The 25081-nt window shown below is 28.1% G+C and overlaps 1 long non-coding RNA gene across 4 annotated transcripts; it reads right to left on the bottom strand.

Annotated features, from left to right (window-relative positions):
* Window positions 1–644: 644 nt before the first annotated feature.
* On the bottom strand, window positions 645–23517 carry LOC127070522 (uncharacterized). Of its 4 annotated transcripts, none has more exons than XR_007784548.1 (6): window positions 23369–23517; window positions 4712–4853; window positions 3108–4524; window positions 1787–3021; window positions 978–1197; window positions 645–884 (listed from the first exon to the last, which is right to left on the bottom strand). It is a non-coding gene; the product is annotated as an uncharacterized LOC127070522 (long non-coding RNA). The 4 variants fall into 4 exon arrangements; XR_007784547.1 differs by having other exon boundaries at window positions 648–884; window positions 3108–3368; window positions 3855–4853; XR_007784546.1 differs by having other exon boundaries at window positions 649–884; window positions 3108–4043.
* Between the last annotated feature and the right edge of the window lie 1564 nt (window positions 23518–25081).

Raw genomic sequence — 25081 nt, 5'->3', positions numbered from 1 at the left:
AAAACATAAAGGGAATTACTCATATTTCTAAAATTTAATAATATCTTAGAAACTAAGAACCATTAGCACAAAGTAAACACGTATTTGTACTATATAATCATCTGTCCAAAGCTCATGAAAATTCTTCAGAGAATTAACATAATTTCTTTGTCTAAATATTGCAAATAAATAAGTAAACAATCGTTTATTTCATGGAAACGAAACATACACTATTTAAGCGTACATATGAAAATTAATAGTGATACGATTTTATCCTCTTTTATCACATATATCGAGAGGCACCACTATATGAAATTTATTTTTCACAAAAAATGTCAAAAATAGGATTTATGCTAATAATGAATTGATCGATTACGATGAACATTTCATTAAAAAAATGAATATTTAAACAAGGAGAATATTTTCTGATATTAGAACAATTTTTCGAATATTAAAAAAAAACTTTATTTTTATGCATAAACTATTTTCGAAAAACACGATTGTTTGATGGCGTTTTCCAAAAAAAAATAAAGATTCTTCATTTGAAAAAGACATCTGCTCATTTAAAACTTCATCTTTAAAATGAGATCTTATTCAATGTAATATGTCACAGGACAAAATTCAATGTCTATTGGATGCATGTGACTATCGATCAATGCAGTCCATAAAGAAACCGGTAGAATTTTGTATTTTTTATTTATTTAATGATGTCAACCGATGCGTATACATTTTTTGTTTAAGCAAATTCTATATTATTTAATTAACTTCTGTTTTAATACACATTAATGCATTCAGTTTTAGGATTCAATTCCATAATTGATCTTATTCACGATTTCAAGATAATAGAATGTTGTAATTCAATGTTGCATGGGTTAATAGGTCGAGGTTCTAATGAACAAAAGATTCTATAAATTATAAAAAGAAATTCTATGTTATAATTAATTTTTAATCTCATTTAAATAATTCAATTTCTTAAAAACTCTTTCTTAATACTCTACCTGCTAGCGATGATCAATTCTTTCGTCAGTAATCGTAAAACTAGACTGATCTTTCGGACATTGATGCCAATAATACGTCGTTATACCATAAATTGAATCGGGCAACCACATAGCTTTTTCAAACGACTTTTTCAAATGAGAAGTTATTGATATTACCTTCTGATTGATACAGCAGGTATATGGCAGGTATCCAAAAGACATTATTTCTCAGAGAAGAACACTGAAAGCCAGTCAAATCAAAATCATCACATCATTTATTATTTATATCTGCAAAAGGTAGACAGTATAAAAAGCATTTAAACTAATGACTAGAATATTTATTAAAATGATTCCGTAAAATCAATCTTGAAAATCTAAAATCTGATATAAGATTTTATATATAAATATATATATATATATATATATATATATATATATATATATAATTTCAATATATAATTTTATGTAATATTTAGTAAATTTAGTCACTTCATATTAAGTAAATTTAATCACTTTTATAAATATTTTTAGTCATATTAATGTCTATAATTCTGTCCGCAACTCTTCCATGTACTTACAACTTGTTTGTCAGTTGATCATATATAGTTAACGTGGTAAAAAGCTTATATAGAAATTATAATCCAAGATGTGAATAAATAAATAGATTTTTTCCTTTTTTTTCAAATACGTATAAATTAGAGACTAATTCATCGAAAAGTTTTCTCGAAAAAAATTATTTAAATTACCACCAATTAATAATTCTAATACGGATGCCCGCCGAAAGAGATTCCAATAAAATGTACTATATTGGGACGGCTGATTTTACTCACGATAAGGACTTCCATCATGAAATCAATTTTGGCTTGGGATATTGCCAACGAGGGTAGAGTTTTAACAGCTAACGGATGCTTCTTGTTATATGTTGAAAGACTACGCCGAAAGCACCTTGTCCAAGTGATCTACTTGTATCATAAAATTACTGCATGATTCTTTCGTTTCTTTAATTCGAAGAAATGAAATATTGACTTTACCAAAGAGATATATATACTTATGTGGAATTTGAGGTAAATCCATAAAACTATATAAATTCCTAGTAAATTAGTAATACACATTAAACTCGATTATCATCGTGTTCGAGATAGATTCCAAGATTATCAACTCTGTATCATTTCTAAACATTATTTGCCAGTATCATAAAAGAGATTTTCTAACAACGATTATTTATGACATAAAATTTATGAAGATTAAATATTGTAACATTGATTTTTATTTTTGAAAGAGAAGTCCAATCGCTTACAAAATAGTAAAATTCGGTGAAAGCCAGTAATAAAATCTTGCTAGTGATTATCAACTAAATTATAAACGCTTAGTAAGAAATCTTTAAGTCATAAGGCATCATAATAGACATGAGTTCTCGTTAAAAAATATTTATTTCTAATAATAATTATTACATATTAATGACAATTAAATATTAAAAATGTGTCACATATTGATACAAGATCTGGAATTACTGTTGAGGACATAGTTAGGTTCCAGTCTACATTCAGGTTTAGGTTGACAATAAATATATAGTAAGACAAGTACAACGTAAGAATATCTGTCTTCAATATTACCAAAAGTCTTAAAATTGGTATTGCCTCCTGCGTGATATTAAGAATAATGATACTTATTTCGAAATGATTTATATTTGTAAGAAATTATTTCCAATTTTTTAATCTAAATGGAAATTAAGATTTGTTAAATACATAAGTGAAAATACTGAATGAAAAAAATCTTCTATTTTATCAGAAAGGAAAATCGTTTATATTAAATTCTGTTCATATCTGTATTTATAGCTCGAAAATCTTAAAAGGAATTTGTTAGTAAGGAGAAATGTTGTCTTTACTTATATAACCTCCACCTCTACCTCCTGTTAAACAACCATCATCACCACCATCAAATCCACCATTGCTGTAACCTTCTTTACCGGAACCACACCTAGCTCCACCTTTTCCTCCACGAGCTAAAGAAATTCTAGCAGCTACTTGTAATATACTGTTCGAACTATTTTAACCCTCACCAGGATCTGTTAGAATCAAATTTATATTATTATAGAAAATGAATATTTTTAGCACATTTAACTTAATATTTTTTGTCAATTGTAATACTTACGTTTTCAGAAATCGTTAAGTCAGAATTAGGTGAATTTCCAGATAGAGCAGCACATTTTCTACGTGTGTACCATCACCCACGGATTTTCATACACCTAGTTCTAATTCTATTAGCAGCGATGAGCAAAAATTAGGTAATCCCATTTCCACCATTTTTTATCTCTATTTTTGTCAGTTCGTGAAACATTGATGGCATAATAATCGTTTTTGATAGTGCATCGAATAGAGTTTGATTCTCCTTCTTTGTCTACATTTCTAAATTCTGAGAATTGGTTAATAGTTTTTTGCGATTTTGATTATTTGAAAATATATTATATCCATTTTATCTTATACGAAAATAATGTGTGTATGTGTGTATATATATATATATATATATGTATTAAATGATTACGATTTATTATGATATGTCACATTATTCTTCTTATTCGAAAACATATTTCGATCATATTATTTAATTCCAATAAACAATAAATAACTTATTGTTAAACGAAAATACTTTATCAACTGAACGTTATGGAGAAATGATACAAGAAGAATCGAGTGAAATTTTAATAAATATTTAGCTTAGGATAAGCGTCAATTTTAGGCTAATCAAATATAAAATAAAGTTTATCACCCCTTTCTAGTTCAATGATATTTCAAATAAGCATTTTTCATACCGGCAACACCTCGCCTACCACATACACCCATTCCAATTACATTATTAAAAAAGGAAATAAGATTACATGGAAAAAGAAATGTATATTACCTACTTAACGATATACAACAGAGCTTTTGACTATAATATCCACCACGTGCAATACACATCTGAATTTCAATTAAATTAAAAACAGTCTTCCTATATTTTAACCAATCAGACGTCAGTTTTATTACTTTTCTCCATACATTGTTGTAGAATTAGATCTGTTGGTGCTAGTAATACCGCAAGTAGTTATGACTGAGAAAATATGAAAAAAAATATCATGTAAGAATGAAATATCCATATAGATTTGCAATACTTGATTTAAAAGCATCAATTCGATCATATTTATTTCATTAATGAAGTCAATATGCTGCTTTGATATTCTTTGAGACTGTATTATAAGATTATAATAATCAAGAGTTTCTGTAACTTTTTGTAGTACTCATAAACATGTTTACATCATCCAATGCGAACAATATGAAAATAAACAAAATAAATAAACGCGTCGAAAATTTCTAGATAATTTAAAAATCAATTATTCTTTTTTAAGACATAGGTCAAATTTTTCAGATTATGATATTACAAGCTTAGGAATTTATCATTCTATTATCAAATTACCTTTTAATCGAAAGAAAAAGAGAAGAAGCAAAAAATAAGAAATTTTCTAAGCTCACTGCAATCGAGCCCTTTGTCTTCTCTATCGATACAATTCTTGGTTAAATCGCATATACGTGTTCTACTTAAAAAAGAATCATTATTACGACGCGACATAAATAATGAAACATTCTTAACAATTATAATCGATTTTTGATATTGTAAATACATAGAAATATTTTTCTTAACTTAAAACTAAAACTATTACAGTAGGCAGCAGTTATGCAGTATAATATTAGAAAATCAAAACTGCAAGAAATATTCGTTACATTTGACGTCTCTCTGAAGTAGCTGTCGACTCCAGGTGGCCAGACTCGCCGGATTAACAGTTGCAGTGCCCAATTTAAACTGCTTGGCTCTGGTTATTACTCTGTGACTTCATCCATTAAACTATCCTGGAATCCTTTTATCCTATAATGATTGTCACGATTAACAAATAATATTTAAATTTATTTCAAAAATATAAGATAAAAAGAAGGAATCGTTTATCTTTGAGAATCATTCACTTTAATGATAGAATACTAAAGAAATGCTTCTTTCTTCCTATTTGGCGAATAATAATTGAGTTTTGGGTTTTTTCGTTGAAAATATGAAAAAAAGAATGGACAATGAGTAAGAATAGAGATCGAAGTCGATCTAAAAGTTTATTAATTCACTTTTTTAATCGTACTAATTTGTTAATTTCCTTTTTTCCTTCTCTATTTAAAAGGAGTAAGATTTATTTAAAATTATGAGCCAATACTCATGAAAAATAGATAGAATATTTTTGGCCTCATTTAAGTCTTTGATATCGATGATGGTTACTAACAAACAAAATGTATTCAGTTGGCTCGATCGTTTCTTCTTTACAATAGATGTTGTTTTCGTCTTGATTTTAAAACTTTCTGAACTAACTGTTCGTATTGCGTGTACGTATTGCTCAACATTATTAATTGAATATTCGAAGAAATAAAAAAATATCAGGAATAGGAATTAGTATTAATGCTACAGATTACTAGTATTAATGCTACAGACTACTAGTATTAATGCTACAGATGCACGTGCTCGTGAATCAGCAGATGACTCAATCGCGTGATTGAGGAAGGGAATACCGTACTAGCCGGCCTGACTTTGATCAGTCGAATTAATTGGTCAGTCCGGAATAAACCTGGAATACTTCCACTGAGAAGGTGGAACGTTGGCATTTTTGACAAAAAAAAAAAAAACTCGCCCACTCATATATTCGAATTACGTTTCTATCATTTACATCGTTGAAGGGAATTAAGATAATCAAAGGATTAAATACAGCAGAATTGCTCTATTAATTTTCTAATAAATGGTCACCTAATTAATCGCTTATCTTCTACTTCCAAGAATGACGACATTAATACAGCTTTCAAGGAAATGTCAATAAAAAGTATGGAGACGTTGAAACTTTCAATATTGTCATATAATAGAACAATAGATCGCGTATTCAGAGATAATTTGATCTAGCAAAGTAGTGTAGTGAATCTTTCTATAATATATATAAACGAATTCAATTTTTGATACTTTTAATTTCCGCTTCTTAAAATCCTTTAAAGTGTAAACGAACGAAAAGAAAGTCTAAGTTACGTCATCTGTGGCAATTGTAAGTTATCGTCTTTCATAAAGCTGTTCTTCATCCCTGATTTTATAATAATAAAACGCCAACAATGAATTTTTAAAAAAGCTTTTTTTTTTTTAAAAAAAATCGTCTCAAAAAATTAAGGAGAGTTCATCCATAAAAAGCTTTTTCAAAAATTCTCGATAAATGTAAACAAATATAATCAACTATTTTAATAACTAATTTATTTTTTTTCTTGATAATTTACTAAGACGTTACAAATCAATCTCTTATATTTATTTCCTTCACTAATGGTTGATACGTGTTTTGCATTGATCTGTGCTAGATAAGAGACAGCAGAAATACAGTTTAAAGAAGTCCTATTTTAAGTATAAAGTAAATACATTAAAAAGAATAATTAGTAAATATTATACATATTTATTTATTATGTATTATTGTCATAAAAATCAAAATACGAGTTCGTTTCGGCATTATCTATGATGTTTTTTACCTCGAAATCATAAAATCTTTTTCATGGTTTTTTCTACAGGAGTGGTCCATTTTATATTATTAATATCACTACTACTATTACTGTACTAATGATATATAATGCAATAATATAATTATAACAAATACGAACAATAATACGAAGAAGTAAAAGAATGTACTTATATTATATAAATTATGTACACATAACATGACAGTAATTTAAAATAACAAAAGAAAAAAAAATGTCATCTCAAGTAATGATTTTTAATTCATATTAAAATAATATATGTAAATAATCATTAATTATTTTTGATAAAATCTTACTTTTGTTGCAAATTTATTTACCAGTTAATATATGTGTCAATTATATTTATTATTCTCTATATATTTCTCGCGAAACAAATGCTTATAGACGTCGTATCTAGCATATATCACTCTGAAACGCACACCACCATAAAAAAAAATATATACAAAATGAAAGAATAAACATGTGAATTCACAGTTTACTAATTTACTTACTTTAACTTATACGAACGCGAACGTATGATACGCGTGAAAGGGATATAATCTACATAAGCTTATACATCGATGTAATAAGTATAGGCGTATGGTGAGAACAGTATTCCTGTTGCACTTGTAATTCATATTTTGTCCGTACCTATCGGTGAGTTATATACGTTTCGAACGAAAAATGAACAGTTGTACGAATGTTCGTTTCTATTCACAATCGATTTTTTGGAAATTCATCTCATTATCATTATAGAGCGATGTTTACCAAATTTTTCCTCTGACGGAATACTTCACAAATTCTAAAATTTTAACGGATCATCTTGGTTATTTTATGGGATAGGTAGATATTAATAATAAAGAAGTATAAGAATTAAAAAACAAAACAAGCATTCATTCTTAAATTTTAATTATGTAAAACAAAACACATGAAAATAGTAAAATAATATTAATTTTCATAATTTTTTACGGGACACTTATTGACTTTCTGTGGAATTCCAAAGCTCCGCGGAAGATAATTTGCGCACAGAATGCTGTTATAAAAATTGGTTAGGAGCAGAGATGGAATCTGAAATACTTAGACTCTGTTTGCTTCAAGTCTATTTTATATATCATTAATTCGAATCATTTGGAATCTGATTCCAAGCATGCAGATTCTTCAAAGTCTTGATAAGTCTCAAGTTTTTACACATTTTCATAGCAACAATCGACTTCCTGTGCACGATGTAACGAATCTTGCATCATTACATTTTTATTGCCTATTTAATAATATAATTTTTTGAAGTGAAACTTCTATAACGAAAGTAGAAGTTGAGACAATATAAAACTGCAAAAGGTGAAACAGAAATGAATGAAAAAAGATAATAGAAGTGAGATATGATAATAGAAAGTGAGATACAACATAAGTTGGGCATTATTGCTTTTCTTCAATATAGAATTTTTTTCTCTTTTTTTAAAAAATATAAAATATAATACGGTGATAAATTGTATATGTATATCGTGTGTTATCTCTTATCTCTCATCCCTTCTTAATTTTTCTGACTCATCCATTGTCTTTTGAATTCTTATTCTGTTTTCTTTACTATATTATGTGCTTATCAATGTGCTTAAACCACATCTTACAATTAGCTATATAGATGTCTTACGACGACAAAGTTATCCAACTAAATCAACGTGTCCAAATAGATCGATTCATATTTTTCATAGTATATCATATTTAATTACAATTTTATTAATAAAATTAATAGAAATGAAGGAAAAATATTTTCTTTAGAAAATTTAGATAATTTTTTTATTAATACTATGTGCGTACGTACACGTGCAGTGTACATATATATATATATATATATATATATATATATATATATATATATATTAATACAAGAATATTTCACATTAGTAAAGAAAGAAAATTATTATAAGAATTAATAATTTTGTTTTATATTTTAATCAATGTTATAATATGGACATGCTACATGTCATATTTTTATTTGATATTATATGCGATATAATGTTAAATTTGATACCGAAAATCTCCTTTATCTATTAAGATATGCATATCAATCCTCTCCTTTCTTTTAAATCATCGTATTGATGTGTGTTTGTATAGGCAAGTACGTTGTAGCTCTCGTGCCGACGGTTTTCATAAATTGAAGAATTGAACTGACAATGAAACATCAGACAATGCTCCACAAATGATCCTACATTTTTATATTGTAGAATAATTGGTACAAAGTCAATATATATTTTGTATTGATCTCGTATTGATCAATTTCAATTTGAAAAAAACTAAATGTGTAATTTTTAAATAGACATGATTGTTCTTCTCATATTCGTTTCGACATTACATATATTACTTTTTTTGCATTTGCTTAAAATAATTTATTATAATCATAATAATATTATTTAGAAGAAACTACTAGATATATTTACGTTCTGTTAAAATATTTGTCCCGAATAGATAAAGATTTTCTACACGAAATTATTATTTCCGATTTTTAAAGCAGGTTTTTTATCTGAAAATACTTTTAAAAATTATTTATTTTTTTGGACTTATTCTTTTTTCCATTTAAAATAAAATAATATTATCAGACATGATTATTTCATGTAAAAAATCTCTATCTTTCAAAAGAATCTTTGACCAAAATTGGACAAAAATCGTAATTAAGATAATCATGATAAACTAAGAGAATTCATGACGTAAATCCTTGCAAACGCATAGGAAGAAAATACCCTGAACGAGCAATTCTCAATTTTCTTTTTCTTAGAAAAATAATTATTTAAAAAATCTATAATTAATAAAAAATGATTATTTTACACTCAAACATGATTTCCATTGAAGGTACCTCCTTAAGATTATAGATAAATTTATAAATTTTAAGTTTATAATTATCCTTCGATCTTCCAAATATCAATGAGATGGAATGAGATGGAATGAGAATAGGAAGTAATGCAATGCTCGAGCTTGTTAATGTGATGAAGTAACTCAATTCATGAGCTGTCACGAATAAAATATTGACTTAGTAAACTCGTCAGTACAAAAATTTCGCTTTTACCGTATGAGATAAATTTCAAGTAATGTGGAAAAAATTTTAAACTTTTAGATAATCGATATTCATTCTAAAAATTCTTCTTTGGAATTCTTGTTCGATCAAAAAAAGATTAATAAAAATATCCTCCTTAAGATTATAGATAATTAATAAATTTATGTATAAACAAGCAGATATTACAAGAAAATAATTTGACAATAATTGTTTTGTTGTTATTAAAAGAGATGATCTATGTTCGTCTGATGAAATTGGAACAGCTATCTTATTAATTTTATTGCTCTGTACATATAAGCTAATTCTGAATCTTATTTTCTTATCAATCTTAGAGGAATCAGGGAGTTCCAATCATATTCGCATAATATCATTACTTTCATTGATATCTATGTGAACTAATAGCACCATATTAACACCATAGTACCATAGTACCATTAGTTAAACCACCAAAGAGTCAGTGCTAGTTGTAATCACTTATGATTTGTACAGCACAAGTATGATTTCAATCCACTAATGTCACTGACTGCATTTTATGCAACTTTTAACATACGAATGCTTCGTATTCTATACTATGATATCCATGTAAACATATAATATTACTGAGATTACTTTATTTTTAGTAATATTGAAATAGACTTTTTTTTAACGAAGAATCGTGATTTAATTAATTATAACCCACTTTCTGGCACTTGCATGCTATTCCTAATTTTGCTCACAATGTTTGATTGTCTATCATATGATTTACTCCAATTCGAAAAATTTAAGTTTACGCCATAGAGTAGGGCCAACGATCTATTGTTTGATTTGTTTATAAATTGAAATTGTACAAACGGAAGGAAATTGTCGTAAATTATTTATATAAATGATATATATTTGTTTTTATAATTTTTGACCCATTTATCCCATAAAATTAACTTTTTCCACGCTTTACATATCAGATTACTCCGAAAAATTATTAATTGTCGTTATTTTGTGAATCTCGCCATGTTATCAATCACTTTTCCTTGACTTAATCGATCTAAATATCGAATCATCAAATTAAAAACAAAAGGAGTGCGTTTTGCAAGAAATAGCGTGTTTGGAATATAAACGGTAAGTAAAGACACGCTTCTCTGCAGGTAAATTAAAAATTTTCTTTTTTCCAGTATGAAGTTTTGACAAAATTCTAAAAAATAATTGGAAAAAACTAATTGGAAAAAATTTCATCCTGTTTTAATCTATGACGAAATAGTAATAAGGAAGATCAGTTATACACGTGTTCAGTTAGATTACGTGAGAGAAAGTTTTTCGTTGAAATTCCAGTTTCAAAAACTGTTTATCTTACGTATTTATCTAATATGGATACTGAGAATGAATCCAATGTTCTGTACGTTCTCATTTATAATTGTTTTTCCGTATTCATAGTATTCAGCGAATACACTAATTCTTATATTGAGTCAACTAGAATTATAGTAATTAATAAATCTTCACGAATATCTGGTGATAAATCTGATGATAAATCAATTTAATATCGATACTTCCAATCCAGTGGCAAATCATTGTACAGTATATCAAATTTTTCCAATGCGATTTATAACATTTTTCGATTCGAATGCGGCATAATCAGGAAAACATTTAAAATTAAATATCTTGGAAACAGAATCAACTTGATGCTATCAATAATGACAGTTCATTCAAAGAACGACTGAAAGAGGAAAACATTCCGTTTTCTACATTTTCTATGAATTCTAAACAAGCATACATTGAGTATACATCAAGAACTTTCCTGAAATGTTTATCAATGAGCTATTAACCGAGTTAAAAGTTTTGGATTAAATTCAAATTCTTATGCAATGATGTGTCTTTCTGCAAATTAATAATTTTATCATGTATCAAGTGAATTTCCTGTTGAGTACGATTATCAATGATGTAAATAAGATTTTATTCCTTTTTAGCATCATAATCTATTATGAAAAATTTTTCTCTAATAAAAGAACATATCCAATGCTTCCAACGATTGGTCCTTCTGCCAGGAATTCTAATTTTCTTTCAATCTATGAAAAGTGTAACAAGAAACATCACATTTCTTCGTCTTCATTCTCTTAAAATAAAAAAGCTCCTAAATGTATCAGACGTGACAGTGGTCATATAGCTAATTTTTACAAATAAATCAGCTTTACTGAAATGTAATACAAAAAAGATAATAACGTTGATTTTAAATAAATTGCGCTAATAGAGGCTTGCGCAACTGCTCCCTCCTCCTGCTCTATCACTTATCCCCTCTCTTAGGAGATCGATCGACGATGAAGCCTGCTCTGTGAAGCCTGCTCTGTGAAGCCTGCCTTCCTTCCTTTCCCTTCTCATCCTCCGACCTTCCAAATATCTACGGAATGAGAATAGGAACTAATGCAATGTTCGAGTTTGTTAATGCGATGAAGTAATTCAATTCATGGGCTGACATGAATAAAATATTGATTTAGTAAACTCGTCAGTAAAAAAATTTCGCTTTTACCGTATGAGATAAATTTCAAGTAATGTGGAAAAAATTTTAAACTTTTATATAATCGATATTCGTTCTAAAAATTCTTCTTTGGAATACTTGTTCGATCATTCCAAAAAACTACAAACTGTTGCTTGCTTTATCTGAATTGCAGATTGAAATAGTCTTACTTATGGAAACTTGATTTGAACCGGGATTAAGTTTTTTATATCCAGCTACAGTATAATCTAAAACGATTATATCACGCAAAGTAGAGATAGTGTGGTGATATTAATTAATAACAATATTAATTTCTCTGTTCTTCGTACCAACTTTAAATTCACAAATGGAGTATGCTTTATTGAATTGGAGTATCGTAACGCAATGTACTGATTTCTGTTAATAAGATTTCAAATATTGGTATGAGCGACACCTGATGAGTTAAATAAATATTGACTAAAAGAGTAATGCGAGAATTCAGTTCATAATGAAACGTGCAGTCTTATGCTATTAAATACGATGCGAATTGATAATATCTAACTACTATAATATCTTAATAAATAATTTCTTTTTTAGTATAGAGTTCACTAGTTTCATATTGTTTAGATCGGTTCGTCATTTGTAATCCAATCGATTTAAATTTTCGCGTGATTTTAAGATTCAAAAAGACAATCAGTGTATAAAAGAAGATCAAGATAATATGAGACAAAGAGTGAAAAACTATAAATATTAAAGTGATTTGCTAAAAAAGAAAGTGCTTCGAAAAGTTGAATTTTTCTTCAAAATTATAAGATCGTTTCAATTACAACAAAAATTTTTGAGTTTATTAGATTCGTGACAAATGATCACATTCTGAGAATTATCGTCGAAGATAAATAATCAAAAGGCGACATTTGAACTTAAATAAAAATTCTGGAAACATCGATAAGATCGAGATAAGTTCGAGAAGCGGTGTCCTTTCAACGATTAATGAATTATCGTCAAAATTTAAGTAAGTTTTGTATACAAATCTTATCTCTTGACCTTGTAAATAAAATTGTGTATTATTATGATCCGTATTAGCAAACTCGATCAATTCTCGATTAATTAAGTTAGACGTATAGAAATTGTAAAATTCGAGTAACGAAATTTCAAAATTTTCTTGATAAATATCAAAATGATATAATGACGAAATAATATTTCTCGAGGAAATTCAACTTTATTTAAAAAAATTAGAGAAAATTCGGATTCAATATAACAAAGCGCAATCAGGTTTGGAATTATTGTATTTAAGCCTTGCAATACCGGACTCGAACCGGCGAGACAGCAAGATTTAACTTTGAAAACAGTTATTATATTTACTATGCGTTGATTATGAGAATCATCAATGGATGGTTACCTCGCCATTTGATCCAACTCATAAGATGTGCCATTTATTTGCCTCATAACGTCTAAGTTAGATAAAGTTAGTGAGAACAATCAGTAAAGTATAGAGCAAAATCTAAATATAAAGAATTTGTTAATTTTTTAAGATGCCATATTTTAGTAATGTTCAATTCTAAATTTAATGATCAAAACAAATATATAATGTAAGATCGGCGAATAAGTCGCATCAAAAGATTGATGAAAAACAATAAATTTTGTATAAACACAATATGTCATGTGCTGTTTAAAGAGCAATCACTACATTCAAATTTCGTTCAACATTTATAAAAATGTTTCCGAGTGAAAAAATAGCAAAAAAATACAAATAGCGTAATTGATAAATGACTGCATGTTCAATTTAATAAACGTCATTGTTGTTACATACAGATTCTAAAACAGAATCCAAATCAGAACAATGTAAAGTAGGAATGTAAATTACGCCAAGAGTTTTTATAATTTGTTAATTTTCTAATTTGTTAATTTTTGACATGATTAATAGTGAAGGTCAATATGTAGGTAGGATTACGATAATAAATAATATATAATAGATTCCAATCTAAAATCATAATTAAAAAGTTAATAAAAAGGTTTAATTTAAAGAAAAAAATTCGAATTAAGATTATTTATATTAAGGGTTATAAATAAGAGTTATAAATAATCAACAGATAAATAGTACCGAATAGATAGCAACGAAATTTAAATCTCAAAATTCTAATTATTCTACAAAATTCACATTCTTAGCATTTTCTGAACTTTCTGAATTCATTAAAGAATTCCTATAAATAAGGAATTCCTTAAAATTCCTAGTTATACTATATTATCAGATCTTATATTTAATCAACCTGTAAAAGTTGAAACATTTACAGGAGTTGAGATATTTTTAGATTTTTTATACAATGTTAAAATCCCTCTCGCTCTACCAACCTTACACATAAAAGTTTTTGAGTTAGAGAAGAAATTAGAACGGAATTTCAAGCTATAGGAACAATATCTTCGTTTCATAGAGGTATACAAAGATTTAAAGCAAATGGGACAAGTTTCGGCTACAAATAAGGAGGTGTACTACATACCTCGCCATGTAGTAATCAAGGAGTCTAGTGTAACAACAAACCTCAGAGCGGTATTTGATACCTCTGCGAAATCCAATACAGAAGTTTCTCGCAACAATATATTAATGATAAGACCAAATATTCAAGACGGTATTTATGAACTGATTCTGCGCTTTCGTCATCCCATTGTACTAAATACAGACATTGAAAAAATATATAGATTATTTTGGATTCATTCAGATAATAGAAGCTACTAAAAAATCTTATAGAGATTTATCAGCAAGAAAGTCCTAAAGCTTTGTCAGTTCGATGCTGTAAAACATTCATAAAATCGTTTCTAACAATACGTTATTTGAAGCAACTAGCCGATGATAAAAAAACATCATTTTCAAGAATAGTCGCAATGCTCAAAAATGATTTTTTATTGGATGATCTAACGGAAATCAGTATCTAAAAGAAGCTAAGCAATTGAGAAATAAACTTACCAACAAAGTAAGACTACGTCTTTATAAATGAAAATCTAATGAATCAAAATCTATTGAAAATCAAACTGACAGAATTATAACAGAATAAAAACATTACCCATTAGCTAGAACTCTGTAAATGTAGATACATGCTGACTTATGATGTCAACATCAAACCAAAGGATGACAAATGAGACAAAGTGGGACAGAAATCCTGTTCCGTTCTGTCACAAATAACTCAGTTGTACGGCCCATTAGGACATCTGGCATAGGTCATCGTATTTGCAAAGATCATATTGCATGATGTATGGAAGTTGAATGTAGGATAGGATGATCCTATTCCTATGGAGTTATCTACATCATGTCAAGAATTTCGAGATCAGGTGAAACTAATGAACAGCTGAAGTCTTCTTAAACAAATTACAGTTCATAATTCTAGAAAAGTTGAGCTCTGTGAATTATCTAGCACAAATGAGAAGAGTTATGACGCTTGCATCTATTTAGTATCGGTAAATGAGATTGGCTATTTTTATATACACCGTCTGTCCAAGAAACAAGGAAGAATTTTTCTGATCGTTCCTCATGGTTGTATGAACATTTTATGCATTGTATTCAAGTGGGAGAAGTCTATGTAAAACATCCGAACCATTGAAACCACCATCTTAATGTTTTTCTATTCTTTATTAATCCGGTCTCGGAACTTCTTGGACAAACGGTGTATTATTTTTTATATTTATTGTATATTATTTTTTCTGATAAATTATATGTTCGCACATACATATATAGTCGCTTATATACAAACGACCACATTTGTATCTTTCATGTTATTCGCGTCGCTAAGATATCCGACGCTTAACGTCACTTGTTATTACATTTATAACAGGAGCGATCAGCTATGTTTATCTTCTGTACTCCCAAACAGTTGATCGCTGTCTTTATACGTTTCGCGTCTTTTTCCTTCAGCTTTATGAAAGCTTCCACCGACAACCAAACATTCAAATTTAGTTAAGGTAAAAATTCTAGTTATGTTAAAGGACGAAAATTTACAATCCTTGCATTGAGCATTAGATAGAACTTTAGAAGTGTATTCCAGCGATGATGTATTATAAGAGTAATAATCGTATAAACTGAAGACACATATTTAAACGCAAAATAAAAAAAATATCGCCGCTTCCTATTGATACACAATTACATGTATTGTAATTTTGTTCAAGGTTGACAATATATCGTAGCTTAATGTACTGATTTTTATTAATGAAATTTCAAAATATTGGAAACATTTGATAAAGTAAATAAACATTGACTAAAAGAGCAATGCGAGACTTTAGTTTATAATGGGACGTGTAGTCTTACACTACTAAAAATATAACGCAAATTAGTGATATCTTATTATTATAATATATTAACAAAGTATTTTTTATTTAATATCTATATAGTTCATTAGTTAATTTCGTATTATCGAGTCCGGTTTGCCATAGAGATTCTTAGATTTGTAATGAAAGCAATATATATCCCCCTTCTCGAACTTTGACCTCGACAATTCGATCAGAATTGGTTCTCCATACATTATCGATGACTATTAAAATGCAAAAAATATCTTATTATAAAACATAAACTTTAAAATAACTATAACAGTAATAGGGCTAGTAAAATGTATTATAATCGCATATTTTGCTATAGCTATCGTATCATGCATCTATCTGGTTTCACGTTTCGGATTACCAATTTCTAAACTACCGATAATAGATTTTTTTATTACCAACATATCAATAGATATTAAATGCAATGTAATTAATTTCTTTAATTTAAACTATTTACGTTACATTCAGCAGCTTTTCATTCATCTGGTTTGATTCGCTCAGGGAAAATTTTAGTAATCACAGATCCATCAATCCTGTTAGGTAAGATTAGACTTCGTATTAGATAAATCGAAATGCAAAAAACGTGAGCACATTTATATTCCCGTGAAATTTTTATATAACTAAAAATTCGGTGTATTTAATTCTTGTTTCGCACTTAAGGCAGAGACAGCCAAAATAGTAAAGAAAACATTTAATAAAAATGTCAGTTTTATTAAAAATACTCGATAGAAGTACAAGAATGTGCTAAATAAGTATAAGATTGTCTTTAAAAACTAAAAAGAAGAGTTAATGTTGTAGATCAGTAGAAGAGATTTTAAGAAAATCTGATAGTTTATTGGACTGATGAGAATACTGAGATACCAAAATGTCGATTACATAAAAACTCTGAGAACATAATGATCCAAGTTTATTTTAGCAAAAAAATATCTTATCGTTTAAACCTTTTAGTTTAGATTTTGAATTATTTGGTATCCAAGATAGGACAAGAGATAGGATATGCGTCCTTATCTCTATTTTGAGTATTAAAAAAAAGTTATCATTAGTACAAGACTTTCAGTTTATATTTACTCAATTATTTAAATGAAAATTAGATCATTATTAATCAGCAATTTGGATTTAGAAAAACCGAAGCAGCAAATCATAAACGTATCACAATGCGTGGTTCATGAATTAAATACAAATTATTCCATACCTATGATACTATTAGACTTATAGAAAACTTTCAAAACCATATGGCACACATTCAAAATTTTTTTTATTTCAAATTAAACTAGATTGAAGATTCGTCAATCGATCGATAAAAATGACATTCATAAAATAACAGCAAAAATAGATAAAATATCACGATTACGACATAGCACAGCATTTTGAGTTTATCGGTTTTATAAACTACTACAGCACGTTTATTTAAAACGTAAGTTTATTGTTATATCCATCGTATTAATTATAGATATAGATTGTGTTTCAATGAGATGGATTAAAAAGTGCGAAAATGAATTTTTTAAAGTAAAGAAACAATTCAAGAACGACACAATTTTCATTCTGATTTGGAACTGTCGTTAATTGTAACAACGGACGCAAGTGTGTATGGCATAGGAACAGTAATTTCACATAAATATTCAGACGGAGCAGAAAGAGTTCTATAATACGCGTCAAAAACATTGACAAAAATCAATATTTACATTTACAGATCGGCAAAAAATCACATGCAATAATCTTTGTAGTTAAAAGATTTTATCTTTCACAAAAATTACTTTACATTGTACATCTAACAGTAACCATTAATATATATTTTTTTGAAGATATTACAAACATACAATGTTATGAGTACTATTCATTATTTTTACTCGGTTTCATTTTCAATAGTAAATATAAAAATACAAAATTACATGGTAATACAAATGAACTATCGCGTTTACTAATATAAAAAAAAAAAAAAACAAATATCAATATAACGTAATAGACGTTCACGAGTTAGATAAGAGAAATCCATTATTAATTACAGCAGAGAAAATAGCCAAAGCTGAAACAGATCTAAATTTAAAAAGAAGCAAAGTATCATTAGAAAGTAGAAAACAATTAGTCTCTCGTGGCTTTTTCAACATTTAGAAAACAATCTATGATTTATAACAAGGTATAATCATACGTAATCGATAATAAAGTAGTTATTCCGGAACGATTACAAAATAGCATATTAAATGAATAACATTCAAGGCATTTCGACGTTATAGAAATGAAGCATTTAGCACGAGACATGCATATATTGACGGCGTGGTATTGAAATTATAGAAAATATTAAACATTTCGACAACTTATTTTTATCTTTTGCTAACTTACATAACAGCAGAAAAGAAAATAACTTGTATTCGTATTTTATTTTAAATATTTCTGTTTTTGATACTTTTACGTGTATATATTTGATAAAGACGTAACCCAAACAAAATCCAGACGGAACCATAACTTTCAATATTATATTTTGTATACTTTTTCTCTCCCCTTTATTTCTCTCCGTTTTTTCTTTCAACTTCTATTCTTTCAGGTTGAAAACAAAAAATGACCTTCGTCATTTGATATCGTTCAAATTACATACAAAATATTTTTTCTAACATTACAACTGAAGGAAATATTTAGGTGACTACCTAAAGATGGCTATCCAAAGACGATACCTTATATATATTAACGATAAACGTATCTCCAATTTCATCTTACTCAATTTGTCGATGATATAACTATTTTATCTGTTTTTTGCCAACCTAAAATTTTAGTGTCAAAGTTTCAAAGTTATTTATACATCTTCCTAAAATTTTGCAAAGTCTGAAAGTTCAAAATTAGTTCTGATAAAACAGAGGTCATATTTATTGTTAAAAAATATACATATTCTACTAACAAAAATTCTTATCGTCTAATGGACGAAAACTTTTACATTCTCTAATTGGACAATGTTAATTATCTTGGGATTATCCTAAATAAACATCACTGTTGAATCTTTATATTAGTAAATTATATGAAAAAGTCCATCAAGATAACCGGAGTCTGTTTCTTCAGATTTCACCGAAATTACCTCTTAAGCTTAATATCTATAAAATGTACATCAGGCTAGTGTTGATTCAGAGTATTTAAACATGGCGAGATATTATACCAGAATATTTAAAAATTAAAATGCAAAAAATACAAAATTGTTATCTTAAGATTTTTCTCGAACTGAACAAAATTATGCTGCTTCTCTTGTAACAAATAATCGAATCACAAATCGTTAATCGAGCTTACAAATACATATAATATTAATATCATGTCTTATAGTATCAAAGAATCATTTTCGCCTGCTTAGATTATTGTTTGTTGATAATATTTTTCTTTAGTATTAATAAGTTTTCATTTGTATATATTTTTTCTTTTTTAGTTTAATTGCCGAACTCCATTTAGGATGCTGTCCACATGCTTTGCTTTCAATCATAACTTGTAGCACTATTTTGATATGCAGATGCCGTGTTTATTTACATGCTAATTGAATCTCTCTTTCTTACAGCTACGGTTTTTTTGAAATTTTTTTCGGTCTATAATCAATCCTATAGATTATACATCAAAACGGTAATACCATTATAATTCAAATCTATCGGTAAATAGGCTTGCCTATAGGAACGGTTCTTATAAAGAGCATATTGTCAGACAAACCGTGTGACTTCCTGTAGTTACTGGGATCTCAAAAAAAAAAGAACGTACACAATTAGTAACTTATATTGCAATCTTAGCGTCACAAATTTCACGTGAAATTTCAGTTGCAATTACAGTTGTGCTACAGTGAAAGTTATGATATTATTTTACATTGCATGTTATTAATTATTATATTAAAACGATCGAGGCTTTAAACATACTACTGTGAAACCAATAGCAAGCTTATACTATATAATTTATGTTCTAAGCAGTTTAAAATTTATTATTCTACAATTGTATTACTCTACATTTAAAAAACATTCATTCACCTCAAAATACAAGAGATTCTTTTAAATCATCTGGTATCCCTTATATTGATAAATACAATATATTAGTAAAGAAATCTAGAACAAACACGGATCTATTTCGTTTCTTTTAGTTTTGGATAAATTCAAATCACTTCTTTACACTGATTCGAAGTATAAAAGGTGTCGAAAATTTTGTTAAGTCCCAAGTCTTTTGACGTCATCATCGTTCAATAATGGACTCACGCTGAAACGTTTCAAATAGCTTTGAATCTGTATTACAACTTTGAACATGATTCGAAACTTAATACTTTTAAAACTTTTCATCGTCATAGTATCATCTTGGTAGTTTTGATAAGTTTTTAACACACATTTGATGAGTATTTAGTATTTTTCAAGCTTTCTGATTATTTTTGTTTAAGCAGTTTCATTGATATAAAATATTAAAAAAAAGTTCAGAAAGTTCAAATTATCATAAATACATTAAATTCGTTTTTATAACTTACAGTATACGAATGTTGATATTTAGAGAATGAGAAAAAGAAAATGAAAGAAAATAGAAACATAGGTTTATTGCTTATAGATACATAATACTTATCCAATAGCAAAATCGTATTTAAAATTAATATAGTATTGTATTTATAATATAATATTGTTAACAAGGGTATGTTATTTCTTGCAGACGTCTGCTCTTATTTCACGTTGTGTGTTTAATTAATCGCAATTAAAATATATTGTTCAACAATAACAAATTTATCGTCTGTGGTTAGAATTACAAGTGTATTCGTGTTAGTTGTTGAAAGTTTCACTTTACAATTAGAGGTATTCTACTTTCACATTCTCTAATTAGACAATGTTAAGTATCTGGGAATTATCCTAAATAAACATCTTTGTATTAGAAAATTGTATGAAAAAGTCCATCTATTCTACTGGTTATGTGTTATAATATTAAACGATTTAAAAGTATTTTACGTTATCTATTCGGGAAATGAATATTTTTGATCGAATGGATTTTGACCGAATTGATTGAATGCTTCTGGCGAAATATTTCTAAGGGAATGTTCTGAATCGAATGTATAATAGCTACTAATAAACTATCTGTAAAAACGATTATGCAATTAGGAAGGAAAAGAGAAAAAGAAAAATTTCTGTAAAAGGTGTTCGAAAAGGGAGAAATTCATTGGTCGTAGGCGTGTCTGGATAATTCGTTTATAATATTTAAACAAATGCATATGATTCCTTGGACAAAATGACCGAACTACTTCGCGAAGAGCAGATAAGCTTCAGATAACCCTATGGCTCGATCGGTTTATAAATCTATCACTTATATTTATTTATTGTTCGACCTAACACATTCCCGAAGACTACATACTTACCTAAGAATGCTTAAGACTTAGGCAATATTAGCAATGAGTGTTTTCTCTTACAACATTTTATAGCTCGTACGAATACTAAAAAGAACAATACAAAAAAATATAAGAAAAATATTTTTACTAAATTACAAAATCACACATGCTTCCATAAACAATCACTAACAAATGGATATACTTGAGGAAAATAAAAACTCGATTAGATCTGATTTGTTTTTGCAAGATTTTCTTTAGCAGGATTTTCTTAGCGATTGTTCGACGAATTCTTGTGGGCAAGTATTCCGTATAGTGATATTAATAAATATAAATCTTGAAAGAAAGTTGTATGTACTATCTTGGGTGCGCACATATGTATTAACAAACATAATATATACATAAAATATAGAGTGATAATTTTATTTTTTTCCAAAACAGCAAATATATGATCAGAGTATCAAAAGAAGTAGATTAAAACATACCATTTTGAATAAAATCTTGTTACTAAAGAAGAAATAAAAATGTATCCGTGTAAAATTCGATATATCACAATGAATAGTTATAAGCTTGGAAGTATGTTCAAGTTATGATACAGATTTGAAGTGATTTAAAGTGTCTTAAATCTCATCAGGTTATCGTTCGAACAACGAAATTGACATAAAACATGAGACTTATCGAGACTTTGAAATCTATGTCAACAATGTTAAACTTCGAATCATGTTCAAAGTATTTTTTTATAAACTACGTAATATTTAATGATATATATGAAAAAAAAACCAACAAAAAAACTTTTTATGAATATACAATTATATTTTTTGTCCCAAACGTCCATGTAAATGAAATACTGTGCATGAGATAAATGACGCGAATTCGATGCACCGAAAAATGCTATCGATCTTCTCATGCGTTCTATGCATCTGTGTGAACGATTCTTATAACGTTATAACGTTCCAATTAAACACAACTCAAAATTACAATATCAAGGAACGCCGAAGTTCGTGCTACGGATTTCTTATATACTTCCGTATGCGTGTTTTTCTATTCGAGCGCATACAGGCCATCGACTTAACCAGGACCGTAACGAAAGTAATAAGTACCATATTCCATTCTTCGTTTTTTCTTTTTTTCTTTATTTGTCTATTTCTAAGTTTTTATAATGCGATTAATTGATTAATTTAATCAAGTTTTTTTATAATCTGATCTGTAACCAATTATAATATAATTGGAATATAAAGAATATAACATATAATTACGATATATAATAAAAAATACATATATATATGTATGTATTTACGTCTTAATGTTCGAAATCAAGATAATATATAGACATGAATCAAGAAATATTTCAGACATGTAATTTGAAATAAAAATTTTATTTCAAAAATGTTCTCAAGAATGTAGTCAAGGAAATTATTGCGGATGTAATGCAAATAATATTAGAGATCAATAATTTTTCGATTCTATTCGTTCGTCGATACAAAAAAAGAACGAGACGAAACTAGGGCCCGAAAACAAATCAATCGATACCTGTCGCTTCAATTCGGCCAAGTTCGATAAACTTCGTTGGCAAGAGAATAAGAAAGAGTAGGGAGAAAGAGATATAGCTTCGGCAACCGTACATAAGAAAAACATTTTTACGCGGAATGTTTGAAATTCAGCAAACGACCTTGTATTCAAATTACTATTCAATTCGATTGTTTCGTATACTACGTGTATGATAGTACATATTAACAAAGAAAGAATAATTAACACGATAAAATTCAATTACGTGCATTTGACACTCACTTTCGCTTGCTGTCGTATGAACTGTGGTTCCATTACTTCCGGTCTCAATTCATGGTTCAAAGCAAACTTTTCCCGTAATTATTATACACGACTTCCAAGCTCTTATCTTGTCACACCTTTGAATTACAGCAATCAATAAAAGGTCTTTCACACCCAGCTCTTCTCACACTGAGTCATATCACGTTTGTTTGACTTCTTCTCGAGACACGAAGTAAAATTCTTCAAACTAATTGAACGCGAATTCTTAACTCTTCCTTTGTAGTTTCATTACATAATATCAAATGTTATGTTATCGGAGATTTCTCTCTCTCTCTCTCTCTCTCTCTCTCTCTCTCTCTCTCTCTGTCTCTCTCTCTCTCTCTGTCTCTCTCTCTCTCTCTCTCTCTCTCTGTCTCTCTCTCTCTCTCTCTCTCTCTCTCTCTCTCCATCGTCACAACGTCAAAGCTGATATGTCAGAAAGCGCCACCTTGCGACTCTTATCTCAAATCACCCTGGAGTAAAGCCAACACTTTTTATGAACACTACTGAGCTACACACAAAATTCCTATAACATAAATTGGAAAACTAACAAATTCGACAAATCGTAATTATATCATTGTTATTTCTTTGACATCTAAGTTTATTTTCCGAGGGCGGTACGTAAAATTCTCTTGCAAATATCGTATGCAAAATTTTTTTGTAACGTTTCCTAAATACTGTATATATATATATATATATATATATATATATATATGTATATATATATACTTCAAATTTTAGGTCACGGTATAGATTCGTCCTCATTCGAAATTGACGGGTCAATGCTCACACTTGGCGTATATATCTATAAATATATATTAGTAGATGTTAAGAAAAACCGCTGCGTCGAGTCGAAATTACAAAGAGATGCTTCTACGAGATTTTGCTGTACAAGAATTAGGAAAATGAAAGAAAGCTGAAATATATATATATATATATATATATATATATATATATATATATCTTTCTAAGGTGTCGAGTTATTATCGATCGATGTATATAATGAACTATTATATATAAAAAAAAGACCAGATTAAAGCTTTGGTTAAGAAGAATTTGGATCAACAGCTACCAGAACATGTACTTGAACTATATTAACAACTTTGATGCTTCCTTATCTACATACACTTTTTATAGCTTTTGTAGCACGAGATTTATACTAATAGAAAATGTATTTAAATGATTCAAAAAAAAATTTTTGGCACTTTGTCCCAAAACGAATTCGAAAAATTCGTGATGATCTCCATTAAGTTCTACGAAGAAGGATATTATTAAAGAAAGGAAAAAAGTAAGAAAAAAAAGAGATAGGAAGAAAAAAGACAGAGTTGGAAAATAAGAAAAAAGCAAAACTGATCTCCATAAAAGATAAAAAAACTTTCAATACATATATTATATATTGTATATATATGTATATAAGCATTTTATAGTTACAATATTTTTTCTCAGATCTTGTTTATCTTTATTATATAATGTATATAATAATATGTTTACACATTTATGTATACATATCATACAAGTATACATGTACATACACAAGGTGTAAAAAAAGGCGCGTTCGGACCCGAGGAGAAAATAGCTCAAAACGATCTAATTTAAGATAGAAACCATAATGCTATTTAACTAATGTTAGAGTTATTAGCGAAATAGTAAACATCTTGATGCTCCATTGAAAATATTAATAGCAGAAAATCATAT

Source organism: Vespula vulgaris, chromosome 18 (assembly GCF_905475345.1).
Source record: "Vespula vulgaris chromosome 18, iyVesVulg1.1, whole genome shotgun sequence".
NCBI classification, from domain to species: domain Eukaryota; kingdom Metazoa; phylum Arthropoda; class Insecta; order Hymenoptera; family Vespidae; genus Vespula; species Vespula vulgaris.
This window is presented reverse-complemented; position numbering and strand designations above follow the sequence as displayed.